The sequence below is a fragment of the Dipteris shenzhenensis genome, chromosome 6 (genome assembly GCF_047967505.1).
Source record: "Dipteris shenzhenensis isolate YYH24624 ecotype China chromosome 6, Dip_SZ_1.0, whole genome shotgun sequence".
In the NCBI taxonomy this organism is placed as follows: Eukaryota; Viridiplantae; Streptophyta; class Polypodiopsida; order Gleicheniales; family Dipteridaceae; genus Dipteris; species Dipteris shenzhenensis.
Genome location: NC_141601.1, coordinates 43,823,676 through 43,837,337, shown reverse-complemented (window position 1 = coordinate 43,837,337; position 13,662 = coordinate 43,823,676). Strand labels below are relative to the sequence as shown.

Below are 13,662 nucleotides of genomic sequence, written 5' to 3'. Positions count from 1 at the left end.
TGATGTGGTAGATGATCAGGGCTATGCCTTATCTTTTCCTCAGGCCACTGCTTCCTATGCATTGGGAATGCATCATAGGTCTATATGGAAGAAAATTGCTGATTTATTACATCCTTTTCTACCTGTTCCTCCCGTGGCTGACACAGACAGGCTTACGGATTGGCAATTGCAACCCTCTGCTACATGCACTCATCCTGTTCCTCTTCCTCCAGCCTGCTCCATGGATTCAGCAATATGCTAATTCTCTGTGGCATATAAGGAATCCCCTCTCATGGTGGCGGAAGAATCTCAGGATGTTATGGATGTGTAAAATGCCATTGAAACAAAGACTTTTTCTTTGGAGATGTATGACAAGCACATTGTCAGTGGGGGTTACACTTGCTAAACGTCGCATTGCACCATCCACATGTTTAAGATGTCAGGCTCCTTCAGAGACTGTTCTTCATTTGCTTTGGCACTGCCCGTGTTCTAGGATCCTCCTCAGGAGAATTTCAGATTATCTTCGGCTCGGTTTCCCGAGTCACAGATTTGGGAAACATTTCTGGCTCTTTGGCAGAGTTATGAGGTCTTTGTCTCAATACTCACTATTTCTCTCTTGGGTGAGATATTAGGCTCTTTGGACAATCTGGAGTGAGCATAATTTGGCATACTTGGGTCGGCAGATTCACAAGTCATATGAATCTTTTCGCGCCTCATTGCGGCAATTCTTATATGATGCCTGCCATGAGGGTGATATGGATGCTTCTTGCATAGAGCTTTCCTTTTTATGTTTCTGATCTTTGGGATACTCTTCATTTCGGAGACCTCCCATCATGTAAATTTATGAGCATATAAATACACACACACACACACACACTTTTTTTGTGTGAAACCAGTAACTATATTATTAACATGAGATCAATGTACATGACATTAGACTCCAAAAGAGAGCCTAATGGAAGAACTCAAAAACAGTCAGAAAAGACTTCAAGGCTAGTAGCATCCAGGTCCCTCGCGGCATAACTATCATATAGAGATTGCTTGAGGGACATTCTGAAGAAAGCATATGCCTGAGGAAACTGTTGTCCCATCCTAGAATGCAATCTCTGTGTCCAAATAGTCCATAGTACCCAAAAACGAACCCAGTGATAGAAAGGGAGGAATGAAGACATCTGAGCTGAGGAGCATCCAAACATCCAGAAGAGTTTCCCGAATCTGATAGAGGGAAACCGAAGCCGCAGCAAATGAGAGACATGAGTGATCAATATCTGAGAGTGTGGGCAAGACCATAACAAATGGGGAACTGTCTCACGGTGATGAGAACAACGGGGGCAGGAAGGGGAAGCAATGCGACGTGCTGCCAATTTCACCCCAATAGAAAAAGCTCCCACAATACATCTCCAAAAGAAAAGCCTTTGTTTCAGTGGCAATTTAGCTTTCCAAATTTTCTTGAGTTGGGATTGCCACCAAGATAAAGGTCTATCCAAATTCCAAAGCGTGTTGGCATGCTTATCAATCCATGGCGGTGGAAGAAGAAATCTGTAAACCATCGAGGAGGCTAGATTATGCATTGAAAGTGAGCAGATATCGGGAGATAAGGAAGTCAGATTCCAGTCCAGTAATCTGTCCTGTACAAACAGTGGAGGAACAGGAACAAATGGCTGCAACATAATTGTAAGTATTCTCCAAATGGGCCTATGATGCAGACCCAAGGGGAATGTCCTGCAAGCTTGTGGAAATGAAAGCACATAACCATGTTGATCCACAACATCTCCGACAAATCTTATGCCCAATTTCATAAGATTATATGCTTTAATAGGAGCCTGTAAAGCAAGAGGAGATTCAAACACCTTGCTCCAATGGATGCTTTCCAAGCGAAGAGAATTACCATGATGGGAAGAAGCACCTGACCATTTAGCATAAGAGAGAATTCTCTTCCAATCATGAATAAAAGCAGTAGAAACAGGACAACCAGGAATTTTCCCCTGAAATGTGGACATGACTGCTTCCCAGTGATCTGTAATCCAATGCCCATATGCATGGGACTTCATGTTACCACACATAGCTGCTAGCATAATAGCCCATGGCTGTTTTTGCTGAAAAAAATCAGCAATCATGGTGCTCTTTTTTGCCAACATATGAAACTGAGGATTGAGAATATTCAGTCCCCCATGAGTCTTGGGAGAACAAACGGACTGCATTGGAAGTAGTCGCAAAGCCTTTTTGTGATCCAAAATATCTCCATAGCCTGGGACATATAGGAGGCCAAATGCTTGAAGGACCAGGGAAGAAGCGGCAAATAAAATTGCACATATGCCATGATGATAGACTGTACTATCCGAAGTCGAACATGTAGAGGCCAGGTGGACAAATGTCAGGATTCCAGCTTCTTGTTTATCTTTTGAAGCACCCATTTGAGCTGTTGTTGAGGGGTGATATTCCAGCCAATGGGATACCCTAAATGCCTCACAATAGTATGGGAAGAGATAATGTGGCCTGGCCAGAGAAGTGCATGCCAATCAGCTTCTTTCAATGCTAGAAGATTTGATTTCTGAAAGTTAATATGCAGTCCAGCAGCTATGCCAAAATCATTCAGAGTATGCATCAAATGAGAGAGATCATTTTGAGAATTCCTGGGAATAAAATATGAATCATCAGCATATGCCTGTGCAAGAAACTGCTGTGCCCCTGCCCCTGGAATTTGCAAGCCATGAAGCTGCCCTGTATCTGCAAGATGGTCCATATGCAACAATAACGGATGAGTAGCAATGGCATAGAGTAACGAACTAAGAGGGCAACCCTGTCTCACCGAGTGGGTCATAGTCCATGTTCTTGACAACCCACCATCAAGCAAACACTGCGCAGTGGCATGAGAATAGAACCAGTAAATAATATGGACCAGCTGAGGACCAAATCCCAATTTATGCATAGTCTGAGAAATAAAATCCCAATGGACAGTATCAAATGCTTTCGCAATGTCCACTTGCAAAATGAGAACATCTTGCTTGGAATATTTGGAATACTCAATTGCAAGCAAAGCATTGGAGATGTTGTCAGTAATCTGTCTTCTGGGAACAAACCCATATTGCCTAGGATGAAGTCCTGCTTGCAAGATAAATCGGACCGTGAGGACAATCATTTTGGCAATGAGTTTGTAAATGACTGGCATAAGAGATATGGGCCGCCAATCAGCCATTGTCTCACACAACCTTTTTTTGGGGATCAATTTGACAAGGCCATGTTTCCAAGAAGAAGGAAGAGATTGTGCTGCCCAAGCATGATTGATTATAAGAAGCAGAGTGTTTTTGAGTTCACTCCAAAATGCACGGAAAAATTCGACAGTCAATCCATCCCAACCAGGAGAGGTGCCTTTACGTAAATGACTCAAAGCATCATCCAGTTCATTGAGCATAAAGGGCTGTTCCAATGCATGAGCCTGTTCCAGAGACAATATAGGCTGAACATGCATAAGAAATTGAGACCTAGCTGCATTCACTTGCATTGAATGATTAGGCGGAGGAGAAAAGAGATGCTGGAAATGACTAGAGCATTGCGATTCCAATTTTGATTTGGAGGTGGTCTAGGTGCCATCATCTTGCTTGATCCTGCAAATATCCTCCTTTCTCCTATCCGCGTGCAGACTTTTAAAGAAGGCTTTGGAGGAACAACCTTTATCCAAAAGGGGTTTCATGCGAGCTTGGATTTGCCACTTCTTCAATTTGCGAAGATCATTTTGATGGATGAGATAAACCGCATAAGCACAAGAATCCTGTTCAGAAGAGGTGAGTTGCCTATAAGAGCTGATTATATCCATTTGTTGCTTGTGAGATTGAGCCCATTTCAGCTTAATCCTGAGGTTTCCCATGTAACTCCGTCCATAATCTTGAATAACAGCCTGCAAACGATGGGCAAGACTGATCCAAGCGAAATCCATGTCCTCCTGAGCATGTAAGAGGAGGGGACGGACAGCCACTCTCACCATGTTCTGAAATTGTTGATGAAGCAAATAAGCACTATTCAGATGGACGAGGGAATGATCAACCCATAGTGCACATGTGAAACTAGCATACTGCTGAGCATGCAGCAAATTCCATCTGTCAAGTCGAGCCCAGTAGTGAGTAAAGGCATTGTGACGGTATGTATAGGCCATATCTCTGTCCCTTGTTGAGAGCCATAAATCTTCTGCATTTAAGAAAGAAAGCATATCCTCCCAATGTCGAAGCTCAGTGGGGATCATGTGAGAATGATGAGTGGTGTTGTCTTGGATGGCAGGTGAATTATTAAAATCTCCACACAAGAAGGCATTAGACAGCCATGGATATTGTTTGAGGGAGGCCCACATTCGAGCTCTTGTCGCAGAAGTTTGAGAGGCATAAACAGATGCTATTTCATAAAGATCAGCATGATAGATGCATTTGATCACCATCCAGCGTCCCTGGGGGTCATTGTAAGCAACCGTGGGCTGCATATCATGTTTCACCATCATGCATACCCCCGAAAGGACATTGTACCAGCATAAAATATGTCATAACCAGCAAAGTGGCCCTGCTGGCCAGCCAAGAAGTGTTGGTTGTGTTCCTGTAAAGAAATTACATCGGGGTGCATTCTATGTACATAATGCCAAAAAAGTCTCCACTTATTGACATTACAAAGACCTTGAACATTGTATGTAATACAAGTGATTGAACTAGACATAGAAGATATGTACAGCCAAACCAAAAAGCATAGTAAAAGTTCAAGTTGTCAGGCCTCAGCCATGACATCGAGGTCCACCTGGCCTCCTGGATCATTGGCTCTATTATCCTCATCATTGTCACATACAGGGATGCCCTTCTTGAGCACATCAACCCACAGTTGAGAAGTGAGGCTATGAGCAGGGGTAGAGGCCCGACCAGGGGTAGAAGTAGAGGCATCCCAATGGCGAGATTGTAACGGTCGTGGCTTGAGCGCAAATACCTTTTTGGGTTGCTGCCAGGCACCTTGGGGAGAGGCAGGAGATTCTGAAATTTTTCCCTTTCCTTTATCCTTTTGCTTGGCTGAAATCTGAACCACATTTTCTTTGGGAGGGACAGATTTAGATGGCGCATCACCCAACTTGCTAGGCATAGCTTTAGGCCCCGGACCATAAGTTGGAGGGGAAGTATTTTCTGGAGCAATAGCTGTAGGTGGGAGCTGATGCAGGACTGCAGGGCACTGTGAGGCTAGATGGCCAAACTTATGACATGTGAAGCAAGCACCTGCAAATACTCCCCATTTCAAATCAAAATATTTTTCTCCCAAGGGAACATCCTCCACCTCTACCGCAATGGAAGGAGGGGTTGGGTGATTTGTATCCCAAAGAACACAAAACCGATTGCGATTACCCGAAGGATGGGGTGGGCATACAACTTGCCCCAAAGTAGCTGCCAAGCTTGGTAATTCAGCCCTCATATAATCCGGAAAGTCCACTACAACCCATACAGGGCAATGATGTCAAATGAGACCATGATAATCCTTACTTGGCGACCATGGCATGACATGCACCATTTGTCTGCCATAGAATAGAGGGGACATCTCCAATATCTGCTGACGATATGAGGCATCCAAGAAGTGCACTTCATAAAAACCTCGAGAAGCAAAGTATACTCCAACAACAAAACAGCCTCCCAACAAAGCCTGAACCCACTGAGCTACATCATTTGCTGAAGGTAGCTTTCCTAGGAAAAAAATGATAACTGCTTGCTGAGAGAACTTTCAGAGAGGAGCAACCAATGAGGGCAACTTCAGCAACCAATGAGTTAAGGGCCGGGGGAGGTTTGGCCCACTCCTTCCGGCTGTGATGAAATTCATCCTTGAGCATGTTGAAGACATAGTGAGCATCTACAGATGCTGAAGAAGAAAAGTCGACTTGCTGTCTTTTGGAGTCCCGGGACAAGTCCTTCCGGGAGTAGCTTTTGAGATGGTCCTCCATGGAAGTAAGCAGGGCAGAAACGATGAAAAGGCAGAAAAAGCAGATCTGTACGAGAGGGTTTGTAGAGGGCAAACAGCACGGGAAGAGTAAAGCCAAACAGTACGGAAAAAACAGGGCTGTACGGACTGTACGGGACAGGGCAGGAATGTACGGGTATCTGGAATTGTACGGACTGTACGTGATGCAGATGGAAAACACAGAAACTGTACGGGGGAGCAAGAACCGAGTAGAGATGCTGACGGGGCAGAGAGCTGGACTGTACGGAAAGGCCAGGGGCGTACGGATGTACGGAGGGGACTACTGAAAGGGGACAGCGATGGCAAGGTAAGCAGCAGCGGGATTACTCAGGGACTGCGCAGGGATGAGTGGAGGCCGTTCGTACGGCCGTACGGGGGGTGTACAACGACCGTACGACTGTACGGTCAGGAGGGGGCTGTACGGAAAGATTTCTCTCTGTCAATCACACACACAGACACACACACACACACACACGCAGACTCACATGCACACGGCTTCATCTGCCTGATGTGTCTGCATGGTAGCTATGGCTATAGATCCGTTATTGACCCCTATAGTGTGTCCTGTAGAAAGCGAGCTTGCTGTGGGTTGGGATCTTAATCGGGAATACATTTTTCCTGGTTTCTTGCAGACAAGAGTCCTAGGCTGTAGATACTGTTTTGTGATAGCCTTGCCATGCTCATTCAAAGTTCTCTCATTTATCTCGTTTTCTCACGCAAAATAGCCCCCCCAGTGTGTTGAGAATTAGAGTATGTGTGCTAGGATGAGTGTCCCCTATTCCTGTGGTAGCCATGTCCATGCTTACATTGATTAACCTAGCTGCAATAGTTGAACATGCGGTGTTTGATTTTTTGTGCATATTGTTAACCACGTAATGAAATGGCCCTGAGAGATACACTAATTGTTATGGCAAAAGTAAAGGCATAATGTGAATTAGGGACAGCTAATTTTTGTAGAGTTTTCCTTGTTTCCCAATATTCTTGTAAGGATGATATTGATGTGCTCAGGCTTGTATATGAATAAGAATGCTGACCTCAGTCCTTAAAGACAGCTGCTTGCTCTTTTCTAGTTTGCTGAAAACAATGTACATTTTATTTTCAAGTTATTTAGTCTTTTGATTGTTCCAGTGTCTGTAAGGCACCAAGTTTTCAGCAATGAGGTTTATGGCATGTCCTAGTGTTCAAAAACACTCTTGTGGGTTATAGCCTTACATATTCATATCTAGTTACAATAGTTGTACTACTGTTGTATTTCTCTTTTTGTATAGAAGTCATGTGCACCTTTTCTGTTGGCTGATTGAATTAGACCTGATAGATATACTAATGGCTGTTAAAGTCTGTATGACAAAAGGACAATCTCAATGTGGATTAGTGACTGCTAGCTCACTATGGTAGTCATTCTGCTCCAATATGGTTCATTTTCTTATGTTAGTGAGCAGCTTGGTTTCCAACCTGTGGACTTCGAAGAAGAATCAAGTGTGAATTATATTTTTGTCTGGACTTGGCTCTGAAATGGCCAATCAAAAGGTGTTGAGAATGGAAAGGTCAGTAGAAGAAAAGCGAGGCATTGAATGGCATGTCTGAGTGTTCTAATGGATTTTGATGGACAGAAGATGGGTGGGCACCTATCTAGTTGGTTCCTCCTAGTAAGCAAACCTGCAAGGTGCAGAGTATGCCATTATATATCATTCTTCCTCTTAAAGACACAGAGCCAGCCATTTGCCTGAAAGGCATAATGTTTGGTAGCAGCATACAATGCGGTGTATCTCTGCAAAGTTTATCACTGCAGCCTGTGAAAAGTTACCGTCTGTTAAGAGAGTAGAGTGGTACGCTGGGGATAGTTGAAGTTTTTCATGTTGGGCTTTTAGTATATATTATGGTTACAAGATCTATCCAACAAGTATTAACATGAGGAAAACGGCTGCCCCGAAAGTGTTTGAATATCATCACTGTTGTTTCAAATGAGTGTGTTTAAAATTTGAGGCTTTGTAAGACTCTCTCTCTCTCTCTGACTGAGGGTCTTTATGTTTGGATTTTAAATCCAAACCTAAAGACCCTCAGTTTTAAACTGATGTAATGAAGGCCACTTTTCTATAGTTTTTCTAAGAAAAATCTAGGAATAGGCTGCTATAATAACTTAGAGCTGAGTTGCCATGGGCACTCCTCTAATTTCTGGTCATATCCATATATTGTAAGCTGCCTTTTGGATGTGTTTGGTCGCATAGCCCCGCGAGGGCTTCTGTTGACGTTAATCTCTCTCTCTCTCTCTCTCGTAATGGAAGAATTGTTTTAAAAGCTAAGTTTTGGATGTGTTTTGCTTCATGGGAATCTTGTGCCATTTTAGATTCTTCGTCATCTGGTTAATGGATTTTAGAGGAAAAGAACAAATAAAAATAACTAAATAAATAATAGTTCTTTCGCTCTCTCTTATGTAGATGTAGAGTACATGTTTGATATAAGGATTTGATTTATAAGAATAAGAATAAGTGTGAAAACATGTGTAGGGTCTTGTTTAGTGTTGCAACCCTAGTCACTTTTGTAATTGTCTAGGCTTATTGGGCCAAATTTCACTTTGTAAATTAGTCATGGCGGATATACAATTTTATGCCATATATTTTACCAACCAAAAGAAAGGTGGTTCAAGGGCTAGCTATCTTAAGAGGATGAGGTTTGAGAATAACCTAAATTATTATGCAAATTTCGAATGGACTATTCTCTCTAAGAGAATTAAAAAAAAAAAGAGGGCGTAATTGCGCTTCAGTATTGCAAGAAATAGGCTTGAACAAGTAGCAATTTTCCATATGATGACTATTGTGGTGAAACCTTTGAGAAGACCTTAGTAAAGAATGAGTGGCATAAAGTTATTCTAAGGGACTCAATATTAGTGATAATTTCTCCCCATGCAAATGCTATATCACAAGCATTATTCTTTGATTTTTGTGCAAGGACGTTTATAGATCAATGAATTGCCTTCGCGCTTAGGTAATTAAATACTCAAAATCATGAAATTGAAAATCCATAGAATTGTGTGTGTGTGTCGTTTGTTTGAGTTGGTGTTTTTGTGTTACTAGCCATACCTTAAATTATGGTCTCTCATTAGAAAAATTTATTCCTAGTGTTTGATGTAGGACCCTTTGGTATATTAACCACTGCCCTACCATGTTGAAATATATTGTTTAAGGATACCCCATTTATTTCCACAGCCGCACTTGTATACAAGGAGTTTGGGCCTTAGAATTTGGTCCATTTCATCAAGTAGGTAGCATAGTGAAGCTGTAGAGGAGAGAATGCGAGTTGATAGAACAGAGGAATTGTTTAGAGGAGGTAGAATAGAACTTTCTTGGGGTGCTTCACTTTGTTCCGCGTTGCTTTAGTGTATGTGTCTTTTGTGGTAGTACGAGATGACTTTTAATGTGAGTTGGTTGGCGATCTTGGAAGGTAGGACTTGGTGCTTGTACGAATACCTTTGTCAAGTGTAACTCAACACTCCTTGCCTTAAAAAAGGTATTTGAGTTGATGATGGAAGCTTTGCAAGGCGACCTTGTCCCTAGCCTTCTTTCATCCCTTTGGTCCAGATTTCTCCATAGGTGACTACATTTTTGGTACTTCTGAAGCTGTTTTCTCTATTCCAAAACAAGTCAAGAAGTTGTTTCGCAGATTTTTCATCTCTTGTAGGACTTTTTAACTTCTATAGGGTTTCTACAGCAAATGGACTCTTCCTAGAGGAGTTTTGCTTATTGTTTTGATAGTTTGGGACCTGTTGTCATGAGGGTTGCCTTTAGGATGAAGGGTATGCATGTTGTTCTTAAGGACACAAGCAAAATGAGAGTAAATTAAACATCGAGAATGCCATGGTAATTGAATTTGCAGTTTTACAAGATAGTAGACTTTGTGTCGGAGGCATACCAAATTGGGATTTCACTTAACATCATTGGATGGTCAAAGTGGCATTGCTCCATTACAGGGGTTAAGAGTATGACCCTTGCACAATGTAATGGAGTTAGAGTCCAATTGTATGGTGGATGGTGCCACGATTAACAAGGACAGATTGAGTTGCTTCTTTTTGTTGTGTGAATTGGATGACCATGAACTAGTACACATGGTATGGTATCAAACATGTTATTGAATGGGATGACCTAAAAAGTCCCTTTTTGGAGTGGTTTTGAGTTGATAGGGCAATGCTACACTTGTTGCAAAAACTATGTATCACAAAACTAGGCAAACATGAGTCAATGAAGGGTTATATTAGTAAAAACTCAGAAGTCTCTTTAAATTATGCTTGCCTTGGTAATGCCTTGATGGTGGATCGATTTGTGCTCCTTGAAAAAATGTGGGCTAGGAAATGAATGTATTTGAGAAATTCAAAGAAAAAAACAATAATGAGAGTGACAATAGATCAGACGTTGAGTGATGATTTGGATAAAAAAGGTGAAGCTGTCATGTAAAGACTAGAAGATCTCAAATAAGGTAAGGTAAAGCTCTTGAAGTATTGACCAAGAAGGTAGGGAAGAGATAAGAAGATAAGACCTTGAGTTTCACAAGATCAAAGCTCTTGGATGTCAAATCTTTAGAATGCATAATGGAGTTGTTGTCATGGACATCTAAACAAGATGAAGGTCTGGAAGGGTAGGTTGGTTTAAAATGCCATTAAAGACCGTGTCCTCATTACGTAAGGCCTTAAGATGGCAGTGATTGCTAGACACAAAGCTCATTCCATCATGTAGAGCCTACCTTAAGGGGTGAATGATTTAATGGTTGTTTTGCCTTTTCCTACATGTCTCAAAATGCTAAGTCAATCACTGCCTCGTCTTTGGAAAATGCGAATTAGAATTGATGTTTCTAGCATAGCAAAGTATTGTTGACATTCTAGCATGATAGCTTGAGCTACAAAAATGCACAATTGACAAGAGCAACTCAAAAATTTGCCAGAAGCTCTTACTCCCATAGCGTTTCAACAAGCATGAGCAATGAGCCTTTCAGTTGGAAATACCCATCAAATCAATCTTCCATGAATGAAAATGCCTACAATGTACATCTCCAAGGGAAAATCTATGGAAAAACACATCAGGATGCTAGCACTATTAGGGTGATCATGGTATTGATAAAGATGGTTGCAATAGCAACATTGGTAACAACCCAAAATTTTCCTTTCTTTGGTTCAAGGCGTCTTAATTCATGCTTTAAACTTTTGAACAAGAGGTCATCCCAATCGATTCACTTACAAGTTTTGGTGTCCGTGATGAAGCCCATGAGACAATTGGCCACATAAGTCATGGCATGCTTTATATTTAACATCTCTTTGACAAACAAGCCTGTCAATTATTAAAGAGTTAGACATGGAGCTCATCATGTGTCTGTTTGCATTGTGGGTGGAACATCGTTTCAATATCATGTCAATCACGAGATGATACTTTGTGGAGCCTAGACCTATGGGTCATAAATGGGGCATGATAGAAGCCCAACCAATTGTGAACATAACTTCGCTTGTTGAAACACGTACTTTGTAGTGCTCAAATCCACAAAGATCATGCAACAACTTATAATTGAAGATTTATTGCAACAAACTTCATCAACCCTACCTTTGCCAACCAATTTAATATGTTAAGCATCAACGAGGCTTCATTGAATGTAATGATGGAAGAAAGAAACCATGAAAGTACTCAACATTAATGAAAAATAGGAGTAACTTAGGGATGACGTGAATCTCAATGTAAGGAGGCAAAGATGATGATGCAACCCTTTTTTATAAAGGAGAAGAGAATGTGGATGATGACAGATATAAAAATTGAACTTGATATGAGTGAAAAGGTAGTTGATGATCATGGAGGTCACCCATGCAACATGACCAAGCTAACTAAGACCTCCCATGATACTAATGCAATGTTTCAAGACAATTCAAATAATAAACAAAATAACACTTGGATGAGATGGTAGCTATCAAAGCAATGGAACATATATATTAGTGAATTAGGTGACATTGAATGCAATGGACACGACTTCTTTAACTAAGTGATAGGAAGGCATAAAAAAATAGCTTCTTGAATCCAAATCCGCTAACAAATCCAAACAATGCCTTTACCATCTTGGTTTTGGAAGAAGAAAAGGAAATTTTGGAAGGTAGAGGATGTAGAAAATCTAGTAGAATTTTTAAAGCTTATTAGTTATACATTTGGGTTCTTATAAAAAACAATTCGACAAAAAATTGATGTACTATTTTTTTTGAAAGGGTGCAATTTTGGTCATAATAATGTTTTTCTATCACCCCAAGAATAATTTCAATAATTTTATGCTTTATTCTTGTTGTCTTTGGTTTCTTACACTGTATATAGGGCCTTGGCTAGGGTTCTTTTTAAGAATGGTTTTTCAACTTGCTTAGATACTAATAGGTTCACCAAGGACTTCTAGTTTAAACTTTATCCTTTATTGCCCTTGATACTCTATGTGATAATTTGTGCTATTGGGCACATATGGTCCTTAGTGCACGGGTTATCCTTGTATGTACAAGCCATTAATATTGAAGAGTGGTATTTCATATAGGGCCATATTAGGTTTTATTTGAGCGAGTGAATAAGGATGGCCTTTTGGTCACCTTATTTGGGTGGCTAGAACTTCTCAAAAACCCCAATTTTTTAGATGTTGGGCACTTGGATCTTTCTAGAGTTCCCACTTTTGGCTAGAACTTTTTCCAAAGCCCCAATTTTTGTAGATCTTGGGCACCTAGTTCTTTCTAGAGTTCCCACTTTTGGGGGTGGTTTAGGCTAGAGGGGTGTGAGTTTTTGAGTTGCATAGATTATTAATTAGAATAGTTGGTCGACTTGAGTATACCTTAACTTGCAATATGTCGATCTTGGAAAATTCATCTAATCATTTTTGAAGGGGTTTCTCTTAGTCATTCGTATGTTAAATAGTTACTCTTAGACTCGATGCAAGGAATTCTACCGGTACCATTGCTTCTAGACTGAATGCCAACTCAAATGGGGTGTTCTTTGTTGTGACTTTGTTGTTAGTAGGCCCATAGTACCATGTGGAGATTGTGGTCCCAATCATTTTGATGCTCGTTCACCACCTTATTCATTGCTTATTCATTTCAGCGCTCATACACTATTTTATGGAGAATGGTTTTATCTTGTTCATCACTTTTGCTTGACCATTCACCAGTGGATATTATGTTGTTGTTTTATTGTGCTAGATCAGGAATTCCTTCTTCATGATCTCATTGAATTGATTTTTACATGATTTCAACAAGGTATCCAAATTTTGCCATATAACCATTTCATATAAGAACTTATTGTGCTTCAGGATGGGATGTCTTGGAAGGCTTTTGCTTTAGTGCATTTAGAGACATAATTGTTTCGAACCAAGATATATTTGTTTCCCCCTGGATGTATTGGGATTTTGATTGGACTTATGAAGTCCAATCCCCATTTTTGGAAGGGTTTCCATGTATAGGTTGGCTACAATGGCATTTGATGTTGGAAGGTCGGCCTTCCTACCTATTAGCATGCATCACATTGCTTGCAATGCCTTTGCAACATCTGGTAGATGTTACTCCATAACAATCCTACTTTTTCATTTTTTCTCACCATGTCAGAGGAAAAATGACCATCCACATCTTCGTGATGTGCTTCATCTATGAAGATTGATTTTTCACGAAGGAAGACGTATTGTTGAAGGATTATAGGATTTTACTATTGTCCTCAGTGTGAGACAAGTAAT

The 13,662-nt window shown here is 40.9% G+C and overlaps 1 protein-coding gene across 1 annotated transcript in view; it reads left to right on the top strand.

Annotated features, from left to right (window-relative positions):
* The window catches only part of LOC147901210 (pre-mRNA-processing protein 40A-like), an 87,327-nt gene extending 79,398 nt beyond the window's left edge, over positions 1–7,929 (top strand). The window contains exon 32 of the transcript XR_015541218.1: positions 7,379–7,929. The gene's annotated coding sequence lies outside the window, so the exon portion shown is untranslated. The remainder of the gene's footprint in view (positions 1–7,378) is intronic.
* The last annotated feature ends 5,733 nt before the right edge of the window (positions 7,930–13,662 follow it).